Source organism: Castor canadensis, chromosome 14, assembly GCF_047511655.1.
Source record: "Castor canadensis chromosome 14, mCasCan1.hap1v2, whole genome shotgun sequence".
Taxonomy (NCBI): domain Eukaryota; kingdom Metazoa; phylum Chordata; class Mammalia; order Rodentia; family Castoridae; genus Castor; species Castor canadensis.
In genome coordinates, this window is record NC_133399.1 from 104,971,349 (window position 1) to 104,984,296 (window position 12,948).

General features: G+C 40.4%; 1 protein-coding gene and 1 non-coding gene across 2 annotated transcripts in view; both read left to right on the forward strand.

Moving 5' to 3' along the window:
* The window catches only part of Dpysl2 (dihydropyrimidinase like 2), a 121,014-nt gene that overhangs the window by 29,121 nt on the left and 78,945 nt on the right, over window positions 1–12,948 (forward strand). The gene's annotated exons all lie outside the window — the stretch shown is intronic.
* On the forward strand, window positions 11,671–11,743 carry Trnag-acc (transfer RNA glycine (anticodon ACC)). The gene has a single exon. It is a non-coding gene; the product is annotated as a tRNA-Gly (tRNA).

Genomic DNA, 12,948 nt, shown 5'->3' on the forward strand with positions numbered 1-12,948 from the left:
ATCTATCTATCTAGCTAGCTAGCTATTAGATTAGCAAATCTATTGGTTGTATGGCCATGATGAACAAAAGACAGAATTAAATCAAGCACAAGAGAAAATGATGCAATCATGGTGGCTCATGCCTGTAATCCCAGCTACTCAGGAGCTAGAGATTGAGACGATTGAGGTTTAGGACCAGCCTGGGTAAAAAGTTAGTGAGACCCTCATATCAAACAAACCCAAAAAGTCGTGCGTGGTGGCATGCACCTGTCATCCCAGCCATACAGGAGGTGTAAGTAGGTGGGTAGCAGTCCAGTCTGACCTGACCAAAAAAATATGAGACCGGGTCTGGAGGTGTGGCTCAAGCAGTAGAGCACCTGCTGTGCAAGCACAAAGCCTTGAATTCAAGCCCCAGACCCACACACACACACAAAAAATGAGACCCTACCTGAAAAATAACTAAAGCGAAAAGGGCTGGGGGTGTAGCTCAAGTGATAGAGCGCCTGCCTGGCAAGTGTGAGGCCCTGAGATCAAACCCAGTATCGCCAAACACGAGAGATGCAGTAAAGACAAGGTATGCGAGGCCACTGTGGCAGATTGTTTATGGCAAACTCTTTTTTATACAAGTTGAAGGAGCACAGTGTACAATAATGATACAAGTAGTAGAAGTACATGAGGCAGTAACACAGCTCTTTGTTACCACCAATTATCATGCTGCGCATAAATGTATGAGCTGCAGGGGTTTTAATTCAACCTGCAGTAGGTTTGTTTGCACCAGCAATCACCATGGCCTTGGGAGGTGATTGTGCCACGGCACACATTGCTACGATGGGTACAGCGTCTCTGGGTGATGGGAACTTCTCAGCTCCATTGTCCTATGGGATGACTATCAGATATGTGCTCTGTCCTAAACCAAGGTACCACTGTGTGGTGCAGACGGTACTACTAAAAACCACTCAGCAGGTGACACTTTCTAGCTCCACTTTCTAGTGTCCACTTTCTAGCTCTTAGGAATAATGCTGCTGTGGGTGGGTGTTGGTGTGAGCACGTTTTTATTTCTCTCAGCCACATTCTGAAGTGTACAGTGGCTTGTCATTTGGGAACAATGTGTTTAGCTTCCTTTTAAAAGTTTCTTTATTTTTGTTTTCATATTATTGTTATACTGGGCTACATTGTGACATTTACAAAAGTTCTCACGATATAGCCTAGTTGAATTCACTCCTCCATCATTCTCTTTTACCTCCCACCCCCATTCCTGGCACCAGGTCTCACTGTTCCATTTTCACTGTGCTCAGCTTCTTGAGGAACTGCCAAACCCTTTCCCAACGTAGCCGAGGAGCTTCTCATTCCCGACAGCAGAGGATGAGCCTGCAATTTCTGCACATCCTCGCAGGGCCCCTTACTGTCTGGGGCTTTCTGATTCCAGCTGTCCTGCCGGGTGGGAGTTACTGTCTTGTGGTTTAATTTCCATTTCCCTATTGATGAATGTTAAACATCTTTTCAAGTGCTTGTGTCATTTGTATTTCTTCTCTGGAGAAATGTCTATTTGAAGCTTTTGTCCATTTTTTTAATTGAGATTTTTGCTCTTTTACTGTTGACCTGTAAGAGTTCTTTGTACATTCTGAATTCTAAACCTTTGTCAGGTATATGCTTTGTAAATTTTTTCTCTGCTTTTTGCATTGCCCTTTCACTTTCATTTTAATAAAAAAAGTTTTTTTGAGACAAGGTCTCACTATTGAACTTGAGGTCTTCCTGCCTTAGCCTCCCAAGTGCTGGGATTACAGGAATGTGTCATCCTGCCCAGGTTTGTGTTTTCTTGGTAGCATTCTTGATGTACAACTGCTTTTAACTTTGGTGAAGTCTAATTTATCTACTCTTTTGTTGCTTGTGCTTTTGGTGTCATATCTAAGCAACTAGTTTTTAATCTGAAGCCACAAATGTCCACATACATGGTTCCTGCTAAAGGTTGTATAGTTTGAGCTTGCATATTTAGGTTTGGGATCCATTTGGAGTTAATTTTTCCATGTGGTATGTGGTCATACTCCACCTTCATTCCTTTGTCTGAGGATATCCATTTGTCCCAATTTCATTTGATGATTGATAAAAACATTTCAGGAGGTGGCAAGAAACTAGAGACAAAACATTGCCCTCAGCCTGGAGAAAGTTCTGCAGGGGCCACATGGATGGTGAAGACGGTGACCATGGTGTAAAATGTTTTCATGTTTTTAGGGTGAGAGGAGCCCTGGAGATCACAGATGGACAAGGGTGGTGGAAGAACAGGGACTGGAACGAGGGGAGGTGCTGATAAGTAGGGATTGGGGTGACTTCTAGAGGGACCAGGAATAGTTTGGTAAGACAAGAGGAGCCTAGTTAATGCAACTGAAAAGCAGGTCTGGTGAGAGCAAGAAGGAGGAGAGGAATGGCAGAGACCAAGAGCTGGGAAAATGGGAGCAACATGGGAATTCCCTGAGCTCAGAATGTCCAGGGATGCAATGGCAAGGTGCTGGTAAGGGGACTGGGGTTGATACCTTGGGAATTTTCATTGTTTATCTAACTTTCAAATTTAACTAGGCATCCTGTGTTTTATCTGGTAGTAGCATTTCTATGACTCTTTCCTTATCACTTATTAGTTCATCAGTCCACCACATTAGGGTTGTTTAAGGGATTAAATGTGTAATGCTTAAAGTTTTTAAGAGTATGGGCTGGCATATAATAAAAGCTCACTTATTATCTGTGAAGTCGTATGACCTTCCTCTGATCTAATCTGAACCCTGAACTCAGTTGATAGCATGCAAACAGGAAGATTGCAGTGGAAAGTAGAAAAAAAGAGCCAGGTATGGTGGCACATACCTGTAATCCCAGCACCCAGGGTGGCACATACCTATAATCCCTGTGTAGCCCAGGCAGGCTTGGAACTCATGATACTCCTGCCTCAGCCTTTCAAGGGCTGGGATTGCAGGTGTGTACCACCACACATGGCTATGAAGGTGTGTGTATGTGTGTGTGTGCATGTGTGAAGTTTTTAAAGGGTGATTTTTCTGATGAATGGCTTGAATAAATGTGTTGATGGCTAAAGTGACAATAAAGGTCTATAGAAGTTAGAGACAATTCTTATTGAGGTGATTAGGCAATAGTCTCATTAGTACCACCTAAATATTTGGATAATTAGGAAGAAATACTGTGTTCTGGAGAAGCCAAAGAATGGCTTGCCACTTCTTGTTTGGTGGAGCCTGGGCTGGGCAGTCTGCCTCAGCTGCTGCAAGGTCAAGGCAAGTTTAGGACTGCAGGATGATTCAGCACAGTGTCCCAAATGTCTGGCATTTATTAGTTATTGTCATATCCATCTAACCTTTATTATTCTTTATTTAATATTTTGTAAGCAGTGGTTCGTGCTTTTAAGATTTTAGAAAAAGTTTATGTTTTGAAATTGTTTAAAACTTAGAGAAGACTTACAAAAATTATATAGAATTTCTGTATATTTTTCACCCGGTTTCCCTAATTGCTGGCATTTTTCTTCCTCTAAATCTCCACACCCATCCCTCATGACCTGTGTGTTTTTTCTGAATCATTTGAGTGTAAGTTGCAGATCTGATGCTCCATTGCCTCTTAATAGTTTAGTATATGCATGCATTTCTAAAAACATGAGACATCTCCTTCACGACCAAAGTAAAACCATCAAAATCAGACAGTTAACTGATACAGCACTACCTTCTATTCCCCAGACTTCTTTCAAATTTCACCAGTTGTCCAACCATCCCCTTTGATATGTCCAGTATCTAAGATGGGATTTGCATCTAGTCATCTTATCTTTTGTTATTTTTCAGTCTAGAACAATTCATCTCTCTTTGAGTTTTACAACCTGTCACACTGACAAAAAGCATGGAAGGATAGGCACAGGTTTTATTTGGGAGAAGGAACCTGTGAAGGGGGTCTCCAGCAGATGCTTACAGACTGGGGGTGGTTATAGGAAGGTAGTGGGAAGACACCAGGAAACTGGTTAGCTCAGGAAAACTTGTGATTGGCTTGTTGGTAGGGGAGCTCAGGGAGAGAAGTGATGATTATGTCAGTTGGTTGAGCAGCTGACTCTTGCCCCTGGTGACAATGGCATAGGTCGTTTTTTAGCATTCTTTGGGGCCAGGTGTGATTTTTCTAGTAAGTGGTGGGGTGTCTCCAGTAGGGCAGAGGTAGTACGGGTCCTAACATGGCTGTCCTTATGCTTATGCTTACACGACCCTGGCACTTAGTGAAGATTATAGCTTATTTTGACCCTCAATTTAGACATAGCTGGTATTTCTTCAGGGTTTATGCATTTTTGGCAAGGCTATCTCTGAAGTGATCCAGGGTCTTCTCAGAGACTCAAATCATGGAGGCGTTACTGGAGGAGGGGGCTCCTCAGATTCCCAGTTTCCATGCAAAATCACAGGTCCTTGAGATTCACAAGCATGAAGAGCATTTCAAGGTGTCTCACAACAAGGAGTCCCACAAGACGGAAGTTTTAGCCAGGATTTATTTAGTATAACAGGATAAATCAGCGAGAAGTGAAGGAAAAGGGAGAGACATTTCCCGCAACCCGTGCAGGAAATGGAAGTAAAGATTTGAAGTGGTGGTTCTTATGTGTAGACTTTATACTTTTCAGGCTGCAGGAATACATGTGGTCATGTGGGCTGTGAACCCCTAACCATTAATTGATAAATCTGGGTTCCCAAGATGTTTATTACTGTAAAACATGGAGATGGGATCTAGGCCAAAACACAGGGCACTAGGTGAGTTTTAAGGATTTCCTTTGGCAAGACATGCCTTCCATTTTCCTGTCTCCTTACCCATTCAAGGAGCCCTGCTACTTCTCAACATCTCAAAGGGAAAGGCAGAGGCAGAGAGCCACTCTGTGACTCCCTGTTCTCGGAACTTAACATCTAACAGGAAGTAGGAGGAACTAGCTGCTTTGACTTTTCAGGTTTTTACTTCCTCTGAGTCTGGGTGGCCCTTCTAATATTTTGTTAAAAATAGTCTCTAATTTCCTTGTCCCCTTATGTATCTATCTTATTTCAGGGGTATATGGTGTCAATTTATTCCATTACTACTTATAATAACTTTGATCACTTGGTAAAGGGGCAATTACCAGACATAGCAAAAATAAAATTAATTAATAAAAATGTTGCATTTAATGGGAAGAGTGTCATCACCAAGATGGCAAACTAGGATGTCCCTGTGTTCATCTCCCCAACATGAAAATGACAAAAAGAATGAATAAACAATTACCTACTAATAAAGGTAGCTCTGGGAGAACTTTGCAGTATAATAAAGGACCTATGGAAGCCTGGTGGAGCACAAAAACTGAAGAGGATGACAAAGAAAACTGTAGCAAACATTGTAACCTGTGCCATCCCCACCCCCAGTCAGCAGAGCATGGTGTTCTTGTGTACCAAGAGGGATCTCACTGATGCAGCCTCACCACCTGGAGGCAAAGGAGAAAAGGTCAGCAGCCCTTATTATCACTGTGGACACCTGCAACTTTCATCACAAAGCAACTCCTTCCCCCAGTCTTCCCTGACACTGAGTCCAGCTGAGGGAGCTAGAGTCTGTGGTGCTGGGCCTCTCCTGAGGAGGGAGCTCTGCTGCTCCCCTCCCAGAGAACTCACTGCTGTGCTCTGCCTTCTATACCCCGAGGACCACAGCTCTCGTCTTCCTCCTGCAACCCACTCATGACCCAGATCCTGGTTTCATGACTTCTGTGTATGTCCTTGTTCCTTGGACATTGGCAGCATCACTACAGCAAGTGCACTCCTTAACTAAACCCAGTACCAAGAGGAATCTCCTTGACCATGAGTTTATCATGTAGGCAGAAAGAAGATCATGAGAGCCCCAGTAGCCTTCAGTACCTTTGTAGACATCTGCTACCATGGCTGCTAATGGTCCTGCAGTCTTGCTGATGCTGACTTCAACCGATGGGTGTCCACATAATACACCACAGCACCTTCCTCAAACACAGAGATGCTGCTGTGCACCCTCAGTGCAAGAGCTGCCACACCCCACACAGAAGGATCCTCACATCTACCTATACGGGAAGGTCTTTCCCATCAAAGCTAGTCTACAGAGTTTGGAAGAGGTGACTGAGCTCTCAAATGTGCAGACATCAGTGCAAGTCTATAAGAAATACGGACATGAAGGACATGTGACATGATCAAAGGAACACAGAAAGTTTCTTGTAATTGAACCTAAAAGAAATGGAAACCTATGAATTGCCTGACAAAGAATTCAAAATAATTGTTTTAAGAAAGACCAGTGAGCTTTAACGGAACACAGGTAACTCAGGGAAATCAGGAAATAATACATGAACACAAGAAGTTCCATAAAGAGATAGAAATTGTTAAAAAAAAAACAACAAACTTTGGAACTGAAGAATATAATGAATAGAAGGAAAAAAATGTATTAGCTTCAACAGTAGATTAAAGCAAACATAAGAAAGAATCTGTGATGTCAAAGACAGGTCACTTGAAATTATCCAGTCAGAGGAGAAAAGAAAAAGACTGAAAAAGAGTGAAGAGAGCCTACAGGGTTTGTGACGGCCATCAAGTGAATCGATATTCACATTATAGTAGTCTGAGAAGGAGATGAGAGAGAGAAAGGGGGAAAAACTTAGTTAAATAAATAGTAGCTGAAAAGTTCAAAGTCAAGGGAGGGAAATGGATATCCAGAATCATGAAGCTTAAAGATCTCCAATGAGGGTAACTCCACAGAACTCTAACCCCAGCTGGGAGTATGGCTCCTGTGGTGGAGTTCCTGCCAACAAGTGAGAAAGAAATAAAGAGATAGAAAGAAAGAGAGAAGGAAAAAAGAAAGGAAGGGAGGAATCTAACCTAATATATGTTACAATCAAATTGTTAAAAAATCAAAGGCAGAGAATTTTGAAACAGTGAGGGAAAAGCTACTCGTATAAAGATCCCCACAAGACTCTGTTTCTCAAATTTTCTTGGAAGGAAACTTGCAGGACAGGAGAGAATATAACTAAGAATATTATACCAGACAGATTGTCCATTAAAAATGAAGGTGAGATAGTCTTCTATCTTGAGGGAATTCATCTCTGCTAGACCTGGCTTACAACTGGTGAAGTGAAAAAAAATGTGAGGGGATTTGTTACCAATAGACTTGCTTCATAAGAAATGCTTTAGCGTTTTAAAAGTAAGTGAAAAAAATGTGCAAAATAACAACAGAAAAGCATATGAAAGCTTGCATCTTGTGGCTAAAGGTAAATATATGGACATATACAGGGCTGGCAGAATGGCTCAAGTGGTAGAGCACCTGCCTAGAAAGCACAAGTACAAACTCCAGTACTGACCAAAAAAAATAGACAGGCACAGATTAACGTAACATTTTTGGGAGAGGGCAATACTGGGGCTTGAACTCAAGGCCTTGCACTTACTGGGCAAGCACTCTATCACTTGGGCCACACCCCAGCCCTTTTCAGATAGAGTCTCATGCTTTTGCCTGAGGCCAGCCTCAGTTCATGGTCCTCCTACCTCTGCTTTCTGAATATTTGAAACTGTATCATGAACTACCATGCCTGGTTTATTCTTTGAGTTAGGGTCTTGCTAACTTTTTGGTAATATTTTAAAGGTAGTATGTAAATTGCTTTTAATCCTAATATAAAAGTTAAATAAAATTCTGTCAATGTAAAAATAAGCCGTCTCTGTCTACAAGAACACAAATTGTCTAGAGCTGAGTAAAAAAGTAATTTATTTAGATGTACTGGAAGTTCAGTTGTTATTAATTTAAAATAGAACGTTTCAACTCCAAGATATTTTATACAAGTATCAAGGTAACAACAAATAAAGTACATGTAATAGGTACACATAATATAATGGAAAAAAATCTCAAAGCAAATTAGTATAAAAAAATAATCAAAGGAAGATATGGAGGAAGGGAGAGAGAAAACAAGTATAAAAAAATAGAAGAGTATAACAAAGTGATGAGTTCTCATTTGTCAATAGTTACCTTAAGTGTAAATGAGTTAAACTCACCAATTAAAAGGCATGGAGTGGCTGATGGACAATAAAACAAGACCCAGAGATATGTCATTAACAAGAGGCACACTGCAGAATGACAGGGAAGGGAGAGGAGAAGATATTTCATGGAAATGGTAATGAAAAAAGTCAGAAGTGACTACACTTAGACAAAATACATGTTTACTCTAAAACTGTCTTCTGAGACAAATAAGGTCATTACATAATAATAATAATAATAATAAAAGATTAATTCAATAAGATTATAACAGTTATAATATATACATGGCCAACATCAGAACACCCCCACTGGAAAGCACATATTGATAGATCAGACACTGGCGGCCATGCATTAGTGGTTAGGGATTTCAGCACCCCACTTACAAGAAGGGATAAGATAGCCAGACAGAAGATTAATGAATAGCCAGCTTGGATAATAACACTGTAGACAGTGAGGCTTATCTGACATTTATATAACTCTCCACTCAACAGCAAATGCAAACACACTCCTTTCACATGCCTGTGGAACATTCTCCAGGTTAGATCACATTTTATTTTTCTCTTTTTTATTAGCACACATGAATCGTAAAAGGGATTTCATTGTGGTATTTCCATACATGCATACGGTAGACTTTAATCAACTTCATGCCCTCTTTTACTCTCTTACTCTCCCTTTTAAAACAATTTTTAGTGAGTTTCATTATTCTGTTTTCATACATGCATATGAAGTACTTTGACAGAATAAATCACATTTTAGATCACAAAACAAGTGTTAGTAAATTTAAGATGTTCAAAATCATCCAAGGACACTTACTAATCACACTGGAATGAATTGGAAGTCAACAGTAGCATAGGGAAATACACAACTATGTGGAAACCAAACAACATCCTCTTGAGCCGACATTGGGTCAAGAAAGAAATCAAAAGGGAATTTGAAAATTATTTTAAGACAAACAAAAATGAAAGCACAACATAGCAAATCCTAGGGGATTCAGGAAAAGCAGTTATAACAACAAATGCCTACATTTACAAAGAAGAGAGCTGTCAAATAACCCTAGCTTTATAGCTCATGGAACTCGAAAAAGAACAAAGTAAATCCAAACTTGGCAGAAGGAAGGAAGCAGTGAAGATTAGATCCAATAGAGGACAACAAAAGTAGAAAAATCAACAAACTATGCTACTTTTGAAAAGATAAACAAAATTGAAAAACCCTTAGCTAGAAAAAGAGAAAAGACCCCAATAAAACCAGAAATGAGGGAGGAGATATTAGCAATGGGGGCATCAGGAAAAAGAAGAATCCTAAGACAGCATTATGAATAGTTTCATGCCAACAAACTGGATGACCTGGAAGAAATGCAGCAGTTCCTAGAAGCCTACAACCAACCTATACTGAATCAAGAAGAAACAGAAGGCTTAAGCACACCAGTAATCAGTAAGGACATTGAATCAGTAATTTAACAAATTTCCAACAAAGTAAAGTCTAGGACCTGACGACTTCACAGGTGAATTATACCAACCATGCAGAGAAGAATTAATACCAGTCCTTTTCACACTCTTCCAAAAAATAGAAGAGGGAGCAGTTCCAAACTCATATTGTGAGCCAGCTTCATCTTGATTCCAAAGCCAGCCATTACAAGGAACCAAAAAGCCAGAGGCTAATATACCTGATGAACATACACAAATGTCATTAATAAAACACTTGCAAACCAAGTTCAACAGCACAGTAAAAGGTTCATTGTCATGATAACATGAAATGTGTCCAAGAGATTCAAGGAATGTTTCAATAAACGTCATATGACTTGCAAACAACATGAAAGGAAAAAATCCACATGATTGTCAGAACAGAAACGAAAAAGGCACTTCACAAAGTCCAGCACCCATTCATGCTTAAAAGTCTCAAACAAGGAAGATTGGAAGGATCTCAGTATGATGAAGGTCATATCTGAAAAGCCCACAGCTAACACCATAGTCAGTGGGGAAAACTGAAAGCTTTCTCTCTAAAATATGGTAGAAAACAAAGATGCCCTCGCCCCCATTTCTTTCAGAAGTCCCAGGCAGAACAATTAGGCAAGAAATAAAAGGCACCCAAATTGAAAAGGAAGAAGTAAAATTATCTAGGTTTGTAGACTTTCTGCTCATAAGCATAGAAACCCATTAACAATCAGTTAGAACTAGAAAACAAGGTTGGGGTGTCACTCAGTGGTAGAGTGCTTGCCTAGCAGGCACAAGGTCCTGGCACCTACACCAGAAATAAATAAATAAATTCTAAACGTAAATTAACAATTCAGTGAAGTTGCAGGATACAAACTCAACATACAAAAAAAAAAAAAAATCTACACAAAAACGCTATCCTAAAAAGAAAGTAAAACAATCTCACAACAGCAACAAAAAAGGAATAAAATATGTGGGTATACACTTAACCAAAGAAGTAAAAGACATATCCACTGAGGATTATGAAACATTGATGAAAGAAGTGAAAGAACACACAAATAAATGTATGTGCTTGTATTAGAAGAATCAATATTGTTCAAATATCCATACCGTCCAAATTGATATACAGACTTAATGCAGACTATCAGAACTCAACACCATTCTTTACAGAAATAGAAAAAACCTTTTTTGCAGTGCTGGGCTCCAAAGCCCAGAGTTCAGGGCTTTGGACTTGCTAAGCAGGCGCTCTACCACTTGAGCCATGCCCTCTTTGGATCTGGTTATTTTGGAGACAGGGCCTTGCTTTTTGCCAGGCCAGCTGGGACCATGATTCTCCTATTTCATGCTTGGAATGATAGGCGTGAACCACCTCACCCAACATTTTTCTATTGAGATGGGGTCTCACAGCTTTTTTTTTGTCCTGGGCTGGCCTAGAATCAAGATCCTCCTGATCTCAGCCTCCCAAGTAGTTTGGGATCACAGGTGTGCATCACTGTACCCAGCTTTTGGTTGAGATGGGGTCTTGTGAATTATTTGCCAAGCCTGGTCTCAAAACTATGATCTTCCCTATCTCAGTCTTCCAAGTAGTTAGGATTATAGATGTGAACCACTAGCACCCAGCTCTAGAATAAACAACCTTAAAATTCATATGGAACCATCAAAAACCCTGAGTGGCCAAAGCAATTTTGAGCAAGAACAAACATAAAAGCATCATGCTTCCTGATTTCAAAATGTTACAAACCTACAATAATAAAAATGGGGTAGTAATGATATAAAGAGACACAAGATAGAGTGTCCAGAAATAAAACCACCCATCCATGTTCAGATAATCTTTGATGTGGGTGCCAAGAACACACAGTGGGGAAAGTGTGAAAGCTGGTGAAAACGTGGAGCAGAACATCATTTATTTGCTGGAGAGGATCAAAACGGTATGGTCACTTTGGAAGGCAGTTTGGCGGTTTCTTAAAGAACTAAATACTCTCACCCCATGATTCTGCAATTGTGTTTCTTGATGAGATGAAAACTTAATGTCCATATAAAAATCTGCACAGAAATGCTTATAGCAGCTTTATTCGTAATTGCTAAAACTAGGGTGCTACTAGGTCCTTCAGCACAGGAATGGGTAAACAAACCCTTGTACATTCAGACATTGGAATATTATTAAGCAATGCCAGTGGCTGAGATTGGGAGGATTGTAATTCCAGGCCAGTCAGGGCAAATAGTTCTCAAGTCCTCATCCCCAAAATAACCAGAGGAGGCTGGTGGAGTAGCTCATGTGGTAGAGTGCCTGCCTACCAAGCATGAGGCTCTGAGTTCAAACCCCAGTACCACCAAAAATAAATAAATAAATAACCAGAGGAAAATGGACTGGAGGTGTGGCTGGAGTGATAGAGCACCTGTTTTGCAAGTGTCAAGCCCTGAGTTCAAACCCAAGTTCCACCAATAAAACATAATAAAATAAAGAAAATAAAACAAAATGAAAAGAAATGAACTTTGAAGCCATGAAAAGATATAGGGGATCTTTAAATGCTTATTTAAAGTGAAAGACGTTAGTCTGAAAAGTTGACATACTGTGTGGTTCCACCAATATGACATTCTTCAAAAGGCAAAACTATGGAGTCAGCAAAAGGATTGTTGTTTGCCAGAGCTTGTGTGTGGTTGTGTGTGTGGATGGGAGTGATAGGTGAGCACAGGGGATAATAAGTCAGTGAAATGATTCTGTGTGATACTGTATAGCGAGGGATACATTTGTTACCTTTTAAAATCTATAGAAAGAATGCACATTAAGACCATGTACTTCAGTTAATAATAATGTATCAGTATCAGCTTGTCAGCTGTAACAAATGTATTGCACTAAGGTTGTTAATGTGTTAATAATAGGAGACAGGAAATACTGTACTTCTGTGTGTTATGGAACTTTTTGTTACTTACTGCTCAATTTTTCCAGAAATCTAAAAATAAAGTCTATTAATTTAAAAAGATGGCAGGGTAATATATAAGCTGTTTTACCACTTGCTTTTTTTTCAGTTAGCAATATGTTGTAGACATTAGCAATGGGAGTTGTTGGAAAACAAGGTGGAAACAATGGTGGCAGGGAGATCAGTACGACATAGTCTGCAAAGTGGCCATTGGGTTTACCAGTTAGGGCTCTTTCAATGGAGTGAAGGAGGGAGCCAGTTGTAGTGGGTTGGGCAGCTAATGGGAATTGAAGCTGAGGAAGTGAAGGTCATGGGTGTAGACTACACCTTCCCCAAGTATAGCCAGGAAGGAAGGCAATGTCAGAGTAATGGCTAGTGAGGACTCAGGTCTAAAGGGTGTGGGGAGTGCTGGAGCCTGTTTGCAAGTTCAAGAAAGCAAGGAGTAGAGCGGTAAAGGCTGAGATCCAGGTGAAAGAGTGTGTAGGAATCAGGGCAGATTCCGGAATAATCCTTGATAGGTGGATATCTTCCTATGGTCCACAGGAAAGGAGGAAAACTGGGTGTGCCAAGTGTGTCAGAACACTTCTGTAATCCCAGCACTCAGAAAGCTGAGGCAGGAG